Source organism: Oryctolagus cuniculus, chromosome 18 (genome assembly GCF_051225735.1).
Source record: "Oryctolagus cuniculus isolate XC-2025 breed Fujian yellow rabbit chromosome 18, ASM5122573v1, whole genome shotgun sequence".
Taxonomy (NCBI): domain Eukaryota; kingdom Metazoa; phylum Chordata; class Mammalia; order Lagomorpha; family Leporidae; genus Oryctolagus; species Oryctolagus cuniculus.
In genome coordinates, this window is record NC_142884.1 from 5039414 (window position 1) to 5052321 (window position 12908).

Genomic DNA, 12908 nt, shown 5'->3' on the forward strand with positions numbered 1-12908 from the left:
GAAGAAGACTTTCAGGAAAAGTTGTATTTCTGCTTGAGGATTTCAGACAGCAGGGCATTTAGGACTTCAGTGTCCTTCAGGTTCAAATGCATCCTTTGATGCTCTGCCTAGTTTTAAATTCTGTCATGTTCAAGCTCATTCTTGTGTTTCCTCCATTTAAATGCATTCAATTCACAAAAGAACACATCTCAGAATTTTATTTTAGGGGACCGGTGCTGTGGTGCTGTGGGTTAATGCCCTGGTCTAATGCGCTGGCATGCCATATGGGAGCCGATTCAAGACCTGGCTGCTCCACTTCTGATCCATCTCTCTGCTGTGGCCTGGCAAAGAAGTAGAAGATGGCTTGGGTCCTTGGATTACTTAATGATGATGATGTTTCTCTCTGATTGTATAGCACAGTACAAATTACCAATGTAACCATGACCAGGCTACCAAATTCAATGATTGACTCCACCAATATTTAGATGAGTAAAATGACTCCATTTAGCCTAATGAACTTTATCTTGAAAGGAAAATATAACTAGGTCATAATAATGGTCTTTTTTGCAAGACTTATTTGGAAGAGTTACACAGAGAGAGGGAGATGAGATAGAGAGAGAGAGAGAGAGAGAGAGAGAGAGAGACTGAGAGAGAGGGATAGAGACTGATCTTCCATCCACTGGTTTACTCCCCAGATGGCTCCAACACCCATACTGGGCCAGGCTGATGCAGGAGCCTTGCTCTTTGGCCATCTTCCAGTGCTTTCCCAGGTGGGTAAGCTTGGAGCTGTATTGGAAGTGGGGCAGCCGGGACTTGGATGTGGGCCCATATGGGATGCTGGCACGGCAGGCAGTGGCTTAACCTGCCTAACATGCCATAGCACTGCCCCGTGTGGTCTTATGACTGTTAAACTAGAGAGACTAGGTAAGCATTAGTCACTCTGAGCTATGCCTTGTAAATCCTCTGTAAAGCAACACAGCCAAGTTTGGAAATATTCTGAAGAAAGAAATTCTCTGTGAAGAGAATGGTTTAGCCATGAATTCTGGATTATTTTTATAAGAAGTACCCCAGCCCACGTCTCCATGCAGAACCCTCTGCTTTGAATGTTATAGTCAGACCCCTGGAAAAAAGAGAGGACAACATAGAGTCAACAGTTGGAACATCTTCTCTTCCAGATTTTGCTGGGAATCCTATGGGATTCCTCGTTTCTGGGTGGCCATCGTTTCAGTTCCTTCACAGGATGTAAGCCACTGTGCACAGGTTTGATTCTCAGGCACCTAGCTGTGGCCAACTCCTGGTCATTCTCTCCAGAGGAATCCCAGAGACCACTGCAGCTCTTGGGCTGAAGCATTGCCTCAGTGATCTTCGATGCAGGCTGTGTCTACGAGCACAGAGTGGCCAGGGGTGCCTCCATCAGCACCACCTGCCTCTTGAGTGTCTTCCAGGCCATCACCATCAGCCCCATGAACTCCAGATGGGCAGAATCAAAGCCAAAGCTCCAAAGGTCATTAGCCTTTCCAGTGTCCTGTGCTGGCTCTTGCACATGCCGATAAATATCAGAGATTCCTAAACTTATGAGTGACAAATTGAGAAATGAGAATATGACAAAAACTATAGATTTTGGATACTGTTCTGCTGCCCCAGGTGACCAAGACAGACACAGCAGTTGGAATGTTGTCGACCTGCCATGATGTCTTGTGGTTTCTGCTTATGCTCTGGGCCAGTGGCTCCACGGTTTTCATTCTGCACTGGCACAGGAAGAGGGTCCAACACATTCATAAGAGCAACATCTTGCCAAGATGCTGCCCGAGATCACAGCTCCCCAAAGAATCCTAGTGAGCACATTTGTGTGCTTGGGTTCCTTTTTTTCCATCATCTTTATTTATTTTCATGTTTTGGATGAGACCGCTGGTGGCTGTTGAACACCTCAGCCTTAGTTAATGCTTGCCTTCCAACTGCCAGTCCCTTTATTCTCCTGAGTCACAAACACAGTGTGTACTGGAAGAAAGAGACAATTCTCTCAATTCAGGAGAATATAAAAGGTCTGATTTTTGTTGTGGTCAAGACGTGGTGCACCTGTGCATCAAAGGCTCTGAAACATGACTGTGAGCTGGTCTCAGGGCAGAGAAAGCTGTGAAGAGACAGAGATCCGGCTTCAACAGTAAGTGATAGCAACAGGACCTGAAATTGTTGTAATACCTTGTGAGTATTCATATTCATACAACTCTATTTTAGTAGTGGTCACATTATGTGGGTTCGTTGTACAGGAATAAAATGCTTTGCTCTGAAACAGTGCAGATACTGGAAATTTCCCCGAGTATGTGCTTTTGTTTCCTAGATTTCATTGGTCATTTAATTGTAGGGTTAAATCTATTAAACACAGCAGCATGTGAGATGCATCAATAAGCACTTTGTAGTGAGTGGGGATAGCTCTGGGTTAGAATGGGAGAGGCCTGGAATGAAGCTAGAAGACAGGAAGGAAAATAGGTTTTAATTGTTGTGGCTTTGAAGGCTAGGTTGTGGATGTTGTGTTTTATGTCCTAGGAGATAGCATTTATTTGATACTACTACATAATATATGATACTACTTATGGGACATGATCAACAGGCCATCAATACTTTTGGCTAAACATTGGAATAATGAAGGTCAGGGGGCAAAAGCGTAACACAAAGTGGGACACAGGAAGATGGGTCAGCCTGGTGCAGGTGGGACGCAAACACTAAATATGCTCCATGACCAGGATGAAGTGAATGCAATTTTGGAAGGAACAGGTCTGCAGATGACAGAGGGTTGTAAATGAACCTCTCACAAGTGTCAGGATGTGAAGGCTCATAAGCAGATCCCACCGTTCTCTAGATATCACAGGTCCTGCTCAACTCTCTCAGTTCAGGAGAATTAAATCATTTGCACAGTTCTCACACTTTAGTTTTTTGTGAACTTTCTGGAATAAACCTTTATTACTTTTGTAATTAATAGCTTTTTAAAGATTTATTTATTTGAAAGGCAGAGTTACAAGGAGAGACAAGAAGCAGATAGAGAGAGAGAGAGACAGAGACAGAGAGTAAGGTCTTCTATCTGCTGGTTCACTCCTCAATTGGCTGCAAAGAAGCCAAGAGCCAGGAGCCTCCTCTGGGACTTCCACGCGGGTGCAGGGGACCAAGGACTTGGGCCATCCTCTACTGCTTTCCCAGGGCATAGTAGAGAGCTAGTTCTGAAGAGGAGCAGCCTGGACTTGAACCGGTTCCCATATGGGATGCTGGCGCGTCAGGCCAGGGTGTTAACCTGCTGTGCCACAGCACTGGGCCCTGGAATTAATAATGTAACATAAAATATGAGTATAAGTCAAGAGTTCACATTTAGAACCAAGACATAAAGCTTGAGCTGTAACCCAGCCCAGAGGCTTGAGTTGTGAATGTGAATAACTCATCCGGTGTACACACACAGATAGCCTACACCCGCAAAGTTACAAGGGAAGGACACACAGGCACGGACACTCACACACTCAAATGTACAATCACATTCACCCCCACACACCACATGCAGCCACCCACATACTCACACATTTTCAGTCATACGCTTACACTGATGCCCACAGGAGGTACACATTCATATCGAAACATACAATGGGCTGGTGCCATGGCTCCCTAGGCTATTCCTTCGCCTGCAGCGCTGGTACCCCGGGTTCTAGTTCTGGTTGGGGCAGCAGATTTTGTCCCAGTTGCTCCTCTTCTAGTCCAACTCTCTGCTGTGGCCTCGGAAGTCAGTGGAGGATGGCCCAAGTAGTTGGGCCCCGCACCCATATGGGAGACCAGGAGAAACACCTAGTTCCTGGCTGCAGTCCAAAAAAAAAAAAAAAAAAAAAAAAGAAACATACAATGACAGACAGTCATGTAGTCACACTCTGGCTCCCAAATCCCACTCACCCACCATGAATGAGTGCCACCAAATGAGCTGCTCCTATGTGAAAAGACAGTGCTGGGGCCAGTGCAGTGGCATAGCAGGTAAATACACCACATGCAGTGCCAGCATCCCATGTGGGCACGGGTTCAAGTATCGGCTGCTCCACTTATGCTCCAGCTCTCTGCTGCTGCTTGGTCAAGTCCTTGGGCCCCTGCACCCATGTGGGAGCCCTGGAAGAGGCTCCTGGCTTCAGATTGAACCAGCTCTGGCCATTGAGGCCAATTGGAGAGTGAACCAGCAGATGGAAGGCCTCTCTTTCTCTCTTTCTCTCTCTCTCCGCCTCTGACTCTGCCTCTCTGTAACTCTGCCTTTCAAATAAATAAATAAATCTTAAAAAAACACCAGTGCTAATCACAGTCCTCTGGCTCCCTGAAAACAGAGGTCATCTCCGTCATCAGTAGTCCTTCCTACACTGCCACGGCCCCCAGGGTGTTCTTCACAGCGTGTGACACAGGGGAGTGAGTGTTGTCACTTTAGGTGGAGGTGCATGTGGGGAAAGCTGGAGTGTTTGGAGAGGTGAAAGCATGCAAGAGAGTGACAGAGCAGAGAAAAAAAATCAGGGAAAGGGGTGCTCTGGTTTGGATTTCAGTTTGAGCGAGGGTCCATGTGTTAGAGGCTTGGTCCCTGGGTGGCACTATTTGGTGGTGGTGTATCCTTTAGAAGGTGGGGTCCAGGGGCCAGCACTGTGGTGTAACTGGTAAAGCTGCCAGCTGTGGTGCTGGCATCCCATATGGGCACTGGTCTGAGTCCCAGTTGCTATACTTTTTTTTTAAAAGTATTTATTTATTTGAAAGGCAGAGTTACAGAGAGGCAGAGGCAGAGAGAGAGAGAGAGGTGTTCCATCTGCTGGTTCACTCTCCAGATGGCTGCAAGGGCCAGAGCTGTGCCAATCCAAAGCCAGGAGCTGGGAGAGTCTTCCAGGTCTCCCATGCAGGTGCAGTGATCCAAGGACTTGGGCCATCTTCTACTACTTTCCCAGGCCATAGCAGAGAGCTGGTTGGAAGTGGAGCAGCAGGGACTTGAACTGGCACCCATATGGGATGCTAGTGTTGCAGGCAGTGGCTTAACCTGCTGCACCACAGTGCCAGCCCCTGCTCCATTTCTGATCCAGCTTTCTGCTATGGCCTGGGAAGGCAATGGAAGACCACTCAAGTCCTTGGGCTCCTGTACCCATGTGGGAGACTCCGAGGAAACTCCTGGCTCCTGGCTTTGGATACACACAGCTCTGGCAATTGAAGCCACTTGGGAATGACCTAGTGGGTAGAAGACTTTCTCTCTCTCTCTCTTTCTGTGAGGGTGTATGTGTGTGTGTGTGTGTTTGTGTTTGCCTCTCTGATATTCTGCCTTTCAAATAAAGAAATAAACATTTTTTTATTTTTTTATTTTTTGACAGGCAGAGTGGACAGTGAGAGAGAGAGACAGAGAGAAAGGTCTTCCTTTGCCGTTGGTTCACCCTCCAATGGCCGCCGCGGCCAGCGCACTGTGACCGGTGCACCGCGCTGATCCGATGGCAGGAGCCAGGAGCCAGGTGCTTTTCCTGGTCTCCCATGGGGTGCAGGGCCCAAGCACTTGGGCCATCCTACACTGCCTTCCCGGGCCACAGCAGAGAGCTGGCCTGGAAGAGGGGCAACCGGGACAGAATCCGGTGCCCCAACCGGGACTAGAACCCAGTGTGCCGGTGCCGCTAGGTGGAGGATTAGCCTAGTGAGCCACGGCGCCGGCCTAGAAATAAACATTTTTTTTAAAAACAGTGGGGCCCTGTGGCAGTCCTTAAGCTATTAGGGGGTGCCCTCAGAATTCTGTTCACTTGTGATTTCTTGGGTTAGATTTTTGAGAGAAGCCTGGGTTTGGGCCCACACTCCTCTGTTCTTGGTTCAGCAGAGGGTCACTCAGTCTAGTACGTGCTTCTACCGTGGCCTCTTTTTGCCCTTACTGAAAGGCTGAGGCAATGGGGCTGCCTGCTGGCGGGCCTGATTCCCTGCCTCAAAGTGGGAACTAAACAATGTGTTACCCTTCAGAAAGCCAGAAACCTTGTAATTTGCTGTAGGAACCTACTAATGAAGGGGTCACGGGGATGTGATGCCCCTGCATGGAGACCCTGGGGGCGTGAAGTCCTGGACATGGCAGAGGAAAAGGGGTGGCAGAGACTTTTATTCCAAGAGCTGCTGTAACAGGTCCCCACATCCTGGGTGACTTGAAGCAACACAAACTTATTTCTGCACAATTCTGGAGGCTGGAGTCTGAGTTTCAACACTGCCAATAACACAAGACAACCTGAGAACAGATTGGAGACCTAACTTAGGCTAACCCAAAACCAGCTACTTACTATGCATGCTTTGGATGCCCTTCAATCCCTTCTCTGGAGCCGGCCTCCTCTACTGCCGCCAGTCCTGCCTCACACTTCAGGCCCACAATTACTGGGGTGCATATAGCTCAGCTGTCCCAGAATCTGCACCAGCAATTGCTCCCTCTGCTTCTAGGAGCCTCAGGCAGTCTAGACTCTCTAAAATATACAGTTTCTTAGGGGTTTTTGAACAGACGAACATTTGAGGTGAGAGGTTTGCTAATGTCCTGGTTTGCTCATTGCAGAACATTCTTAGGGACCTAAGTCCCACACTGTACTCTGCACTGTGTAGGATTATGTGTCAGGTAAAGATTAACTACGAGTTCACTGCGAGCATCCAGCAACTCTCAGAGCAAGAAAAGTATCTGACTGTCCAAGTGGAGGAACTTGAAACTAATGAATTTACTGCAGCCCCTGACCAAGAAAGCAGAACTTGCTAGAAGAAAATGTTAGTGCTTTATGTGATGCTGTGGCTAAGAAAGCAGGTACTGTGGAAGCTCAGGTTAAATGATTACACAGGATCACTATAACCATAAACTCAAGGCCCAAGAAGACAAACTTGATAAAATAAATAAGTAATTAGATGAATGTACTTCTGCTACTACAAAAGTCCAAGTAGCATTCAAGATGGCTGACAGAAATCTTTAAAAAGCACAAGAATCTGTGATTAGTACAGAGAAAGAAATAAAAGATACTGAGAAAGAAGTAGAAGACCGAACAGCAGAGCTAAAAAGTCTTGAGGATAAAGCAACAGAGGTCATAAGAAATACAAACGCAACAGAGATCTCAAAAATACCATTGAGGGGGTGGCACTGAGACGTAGCGGGTAAAGCCGCCACCTGCAGTGTCAGCATCCCATGTGGGTGCTGGTTTGAGTCCTGGGTGCTCCACTTCTGATCCAGCTCTCTGCTATGGCCTGGGAAAGCAGTGAAAGATGGCCCAAGTTTTTGGGTCCTTGCACCCACATGAGAGACCGGAAGAAGCTCCTGGCTCCTGGCTTTGGATTGGTGCAGCTCTGGCCATTGCCGGCAATTAGAGAGAGAACCAGTGGGTGGAAGACTTTTCTCTACCTCTACCTCTCCTCTCTCTGTGTAACTTTGACTTTCAAATAAATAAATAAATCTTAAAAAATCATTGTATCCCGTGAAAGATAATCCTGTTGAAGAAGTTTCAGTTTGAGCTAAGAAGATTTTGAAGTAATCAAGAATACAGATTCCATAACAAGTCAGATTTCACTTTTGGTAGCCCAGTGTCATGAAATGAAACCAAACCTTGGTGCCATTGCAGAATATAAAAAGAAGGAGGAATTGGACAATATTACTTATGAAAGAGATAATTTTAGACAAGCATATGAAGATCTGCGGAAACACAGGCTTAATAAATTTATGGCAGACTTTTATATAGTAACAAATTAAAGAGAATTACCAGATGCTTACCTTGGGAGGGGAAGCTGAACTGGAGCTTAGAGACAGCTTGGATCCTTTCTCTGAAGGAATCCTGTGCAGTGTTCCACCACCTCAGGAAAGTTGGAAGATCTTCAACCATTCAGCAGGAGAGAAAACACTTCGTTCCTTGGCTTTAGAGTTTGCTTTCCATCATTACAAACCCACTCCCCTTTACTTCATGGATGAAACTGATGCAGCCTTTGATTTTAAAAATGTGTCCATTGTTGCATTGTATATATGTGAACAAAAATGCCCAGTTCATCATAATTTCTCTTTGAAACCACATGTTTGAGATTTTAGATAGACTTATTGGCATTTATAGGACATAAAATATAACAAAAAGTGTTGCTGTCAACCCAAAAGAAATTGCATCTAAAGGACTGTGTTGAATTTGTTCATACTAAAGACTTCCAATTAAGCTGGGATACATTTAGTATATTATATTGATTTTCTATTGTAGTGAATTATATAAAAATACATATTCCTAAACTGTGAACATGGCGCTGCGAGTGGTGTGGAGCGTGCGGGCCGCGACTTGTAGGCTGCTCACGGCCTCTGCGCCCGCTGAGCCCTGCTCGCCTCTGCCCTGGTGGCTGTGGGCGGGCACCGTTCCGACGCTGGGCACTGGACCCGCTCTGATCTCGGTGCGTAAACTCACAGAGAAACATGAATGGATAACAACAGAAAATGGTAGTGGAACAGTGGGAATCAGCAATTTTGCACAGGAAGCTTTGGGAGATGTTGTTTATTGCAGTCTGCCTGAAGTTGGGACAAAATTGAAAAAACAAGATGAATTTGGTGCCTTGGAAAGTGTGAAAGCTGCTAGCGAACTTTATTCTCCTCTATCAGAAGTAACTGAAATTAATGAAGCCCTTGCAGAAAACCCAGGACTTGTCCACAAATCTTGTTATGAAGATGGTTGGCTGATCAAGATGACGCTGAGTAACCCTTCAGAACTAGATGAACTAATGAGTGAAGAAGCCTATGAGAAATACATAAAATCTATTGAGAAATTAAAGTGGAACCCTTACATGAACTAGTATGGAATAACTTATTCCAGCACAGTTTTCTCTTTTTTTTTCGTGTTTTTTTTTTTTTTAACTTTTATTTAATGAATATAAATTTCCAAAGTACTGCTTATGGATTACAATGGCTTCCCCCCATAACGTCCCTCCCACCCACAACCCTCCCCTTTCCCATTCCCTCTCCCCTTCCATTCACATCAAGATTCATTTTCGTGTCTCTTTATATACAGAAGATCAGTTTAGCATACATTAAGTAAAGAGTTCAACAGTTTGCTCCCACACAAAAACATAAAGTGAAAAATACTGTTTGAGTAATAGTTATAGCATTAAATCTCAATGTACAGCACACTAAGGACAAAGATCCTACATGAGGAGTAAGTGCACAGTGACTCCTGTTGTTGACTTAACAAATTGACACTCTTGTTTATGGCATCAGTAATCAACCTAGGCTCTTGTCATGAGCTGCCAAGGCTATGGAAGCCCCCTGAGTTCACCGACTCTGATAATTTTTAGACAAGGCCATGGTCAAAGTGGAAGTTCTCTCTTCCCTTCAGAGAAGGGTACCTCCTTCTTTGATGACCTGTTCTTTCCACTGGGATCTCACTCACAGAGATCTTTCATTTAGGTTTTTTTTTTTTTTTTCAGAGTGTGTTGGCTTTCCATGCCTGAAATACTCTCATGGGCTTTTCAGCTGGATCCGCATGCCTTAAGGGCTGATTCTGAGGCCAGAGTGCTGTTTAGGACATCTGCCATTCTATGGGTCTGCCGTGTATCTCACTTCCCATGTTGGATCATTCTCTCCCTTTTTGATTCTATCAGCTAGTAATTGCAGACACTATTCTTGTTTCTGTGATCCCTTTGGTTCTTAGTCCTATCATTATGATCAATTGTGAACTGAAATTGATCACTGGGACTAGTGAAATGTCATTGGTACATGCCACCTTGATGGGATTAAATTGGAATCCCCTGGTATGTTTCTAACTCTGTCGTTTGAGGTAAGTCAGCTTGAGAATGTCCTGAATTGCACATCTCTTCCCTCTCTTATTCCCACTCTTATATTTAACAGTGATTACTTTTCAGTTAAGTTTCAGCACTTAAGAAGAATTGTGTATTGATTACAGTATTCAACCAAAAGTATTAAGTAGAACAAACAAAAAAATACTAAGAGGGATAACATATCAAGTTGCTCATCAACAGTCAGGGTGAGGGCTGATCAAGTCACCGTTTCTCATAGTGTTCATTTCACTTTAACAGGTTTCCTTTTTGGTGCTCAGTTAGTTGTCATCTATCAAGGAGAACAAGTGGTATTTGTCCCTTTGGGACTGGCTTATTTCACTCAGCATAATGTTTTCCAAATTCCTAACAGGGATCACTTTTCAGTTAAAATTTAAACACCTAAGAATAATTGTGTGTTAATTACAGAGTTCAACCAACGGTACTAGAACAAAAAAAATACTAAAATGGATAAAGTATTACATTGTACATCAACCATCAGGACAAGAGCTGATCAAGTCACTGTTTCTCATAATGTCCATTTCATTTCAACAAGTTTCCCCTTTGGTGCTCAGTTAGTTGTCGCCAATCAGGGAGAACATATGATATTTGTCCCTTTGGGACTGGCTTAATTCACTCAGCATGATGTTTTCCAAATTCCTCCATCTTGTTGCAAATGACTGGGTTTCGTTGTTTTTGACTGCTGTATAGTATTCTGTAGAGTACATGTCCCATAATTTCTTTATCCGGTCTACTGTTGATGGGCATTTGGGTTGGTTCCAGGTCTTAGCTATTGTGAATTGAGCTGCAATAAACAGTAAGGTGCAGACAGCTTGTTTGTTTGCCAATTTCATTTCCTTTGGGTAAATTCCAAGGAGTGGGATGGCTGGGTTGAATGGTAGGGTGATATTCAGGTTTCTGAGGAATCTCCAAACTGACTTCCATAGTGGCTTAACCAATTTGCATTCCCACCAACAGTGGGTTAGTGTCCCTTTCCCCCCATATCCTCTCCAGCATCTATTGTTGGTAGATTTATGAATGTGAGCCATTCTAACTGGGGTGAGGTGAAACCTCATTGTGGTTTGGATTTGCATTTCCCTGATTGCTAGTGACCTTGAACATTTTATCATGTGCCTGTTGGCCATTTGGATTTCCTCTTTTGTAAAATGTCTGTTGAGGTCCTTAGCCCATCTCTTAAGTGGGTTGTTTGTTTTGATGTTGTGGATTTTCTTGATTTCTTTGTAGATTCTGGTGATCAACCCTTTATCTGTTGCATAGTTTGCAAATATTTTTTCCCATTCTGTCGGTTGTCTCTTCACTTTCCTGACTGTTTCTTTTGCAGTACAGAAACTTCTCACTTTGATGCAATCCCAAATATTAATTTTGGCTTTGACTGCCTGTGCTTCTGGGGTGTTTTCCAAGAAGTCATTGCTGGTACCTATATCTTGCAGGGTTTTTCCAATGCTCTCTAATAATTTGATGGTGTCAGGTCGTAGATTTAAGTCTTTAATCCATATTGAGTGAATTTTTCTGTAAGGTGTAAGGCAGGGGTCTTGCTTCATGATTCTGCATGTGGAAATCCAATTTTCCCAGCACCATTTATTGAATAGACTGTCCTTACTCCAGGGATTGGTTTTGGATCCTTGATCAAATATGAGTTGACTGTAGATGTTTGGATTGATTTCTGGTGTTTCAATTCTGTTCCATTGATCTATCCATCTGTTTCTGTACCAGTACCATGCTGTTTTGATTACAACTGCCCTGTAGTATGTCCTGAAATCTGGTATTGTGATGCCTCCAGCTTTGTTTTTGTTGTACAAGATTGCTTTAGCTATTCGAGGTCTCTTGTGCCTCCATATGAATTTCAGCATCATTTTTTCCAGATCTGAGCAGAAGGTCTTCGGTATCTTGATTGGTATTGCATTGAATTTATAAATTGCTTTTGGGAGAATGGACATTTTGATGATATTGATTCTTCCAATCCATGAGCATGGAAGATTTTTCCATTTCTTGGTATCCTCTTCTGTTTCTTTCTTTAAGGTTTTGTAATTTTCATCATAGAGATCTTTAACATTCTTGGTTAAGTTTATTCCAAGGTATTTGATTGTTTTTGTAGCTATTGTGAATGGGATTGATCTTAGAAGTTCTTCCTCAGCCGTGGCATTGCCTGTGTATACAAATGCTGTTGATTTTTGTGCATTGATTTTATACCCTGCTACTTTGCCAAACTCTTCTATGAGTTCCAATAATCTCTTAGTAGAGTTCTTTGGGTCCCCTAAATAAAGAATCATATCATCTGCAAAAAGGGATAGTTTGAGTTCTTCCTTCCCAATTTGTATCCCTTTAATTTCTTTTTCTTGCCTAATAGCTCTGGCTAGAACCTCCAGAACTATATTGAATAGCAGTGGTGAGAGTGGGCATCCCTGTCTGGTACCAGATCTCAGTGGAAATGCTTCCAACTTTTCCCCATTCAATAGGATGCTGGCCAAGGGTTTTACATAAATTGCTTTGATTGTATTAAGGAATGTTCCTTCCAAACCCAGTTTGCTTAGAGTTTTCATCATGAAAGGATGTTGTATTTTATCAAATGCTTTCTCTGCATCTATTGAGATAATCATATGGTTTTTCTTCTGCAGTCTGTTAATGTGGTGAATCACATTGATTGATTTGCGAATGTTGAACCATCCCTGCATACCAGGGATAAATCCCACTTGGTCTGGGTGGATGATCTTTCTGATGTGTTGTTGCATTCTATTGGCGAGAATTTTATTGAGGATTTTTGCATCTATGTTCATCAGGGATATTGGTCTGTAATTCTCTTTCAATGCTGCATCTTTTTCCGGCTTAGGAATTAAGGTGATGCTGGCTTCATAGGAAGAATTTATGAGGATTCCCTCTTTTTCGATTGTTCTGAATAGTTTGAGAAGAATTGGAGTCAGTTCTTCTTGAAATGTCTGGTAGAATTCAGCAGTGAATCCATCTGGTCCTGGGCTTTTCTTTGTTGGGAGGGCCTTTATTACTGTTTCAATTTCTGTCTCAGTTATGGGTCTGTTTAGGTTTTTTATGTCTTCCTGGTTCAATTTAGGTAGGTTGCATGTTTCCAGGAATCTATCCATTTCTGATAGGTTTCCCTGTTTGCTGGCATACAAGTCCTTGTAGTA

The 12908-nt window shown here is 43.8% G+C and overlaps 2 pseudogenes; both read left to right on the top strand.

Annotated features, from left to right (window-relative positions):
* Positions 1143-2116, top strand: ORYCUNV1R-PS1536 (vomeronasal 1 receptor oryCunV1R-ps1536 pseudogene; annotated as a pseudogene).
* LOC138846727 (glycine cleavage system H protein, mitochondrial pseudogene) lies at positions 8227-8769 on the top strand (annotated as a pseudogene).
* The last annotated feature ends 4139 nt before the right edge of the window (positions 8770-12908 follow it).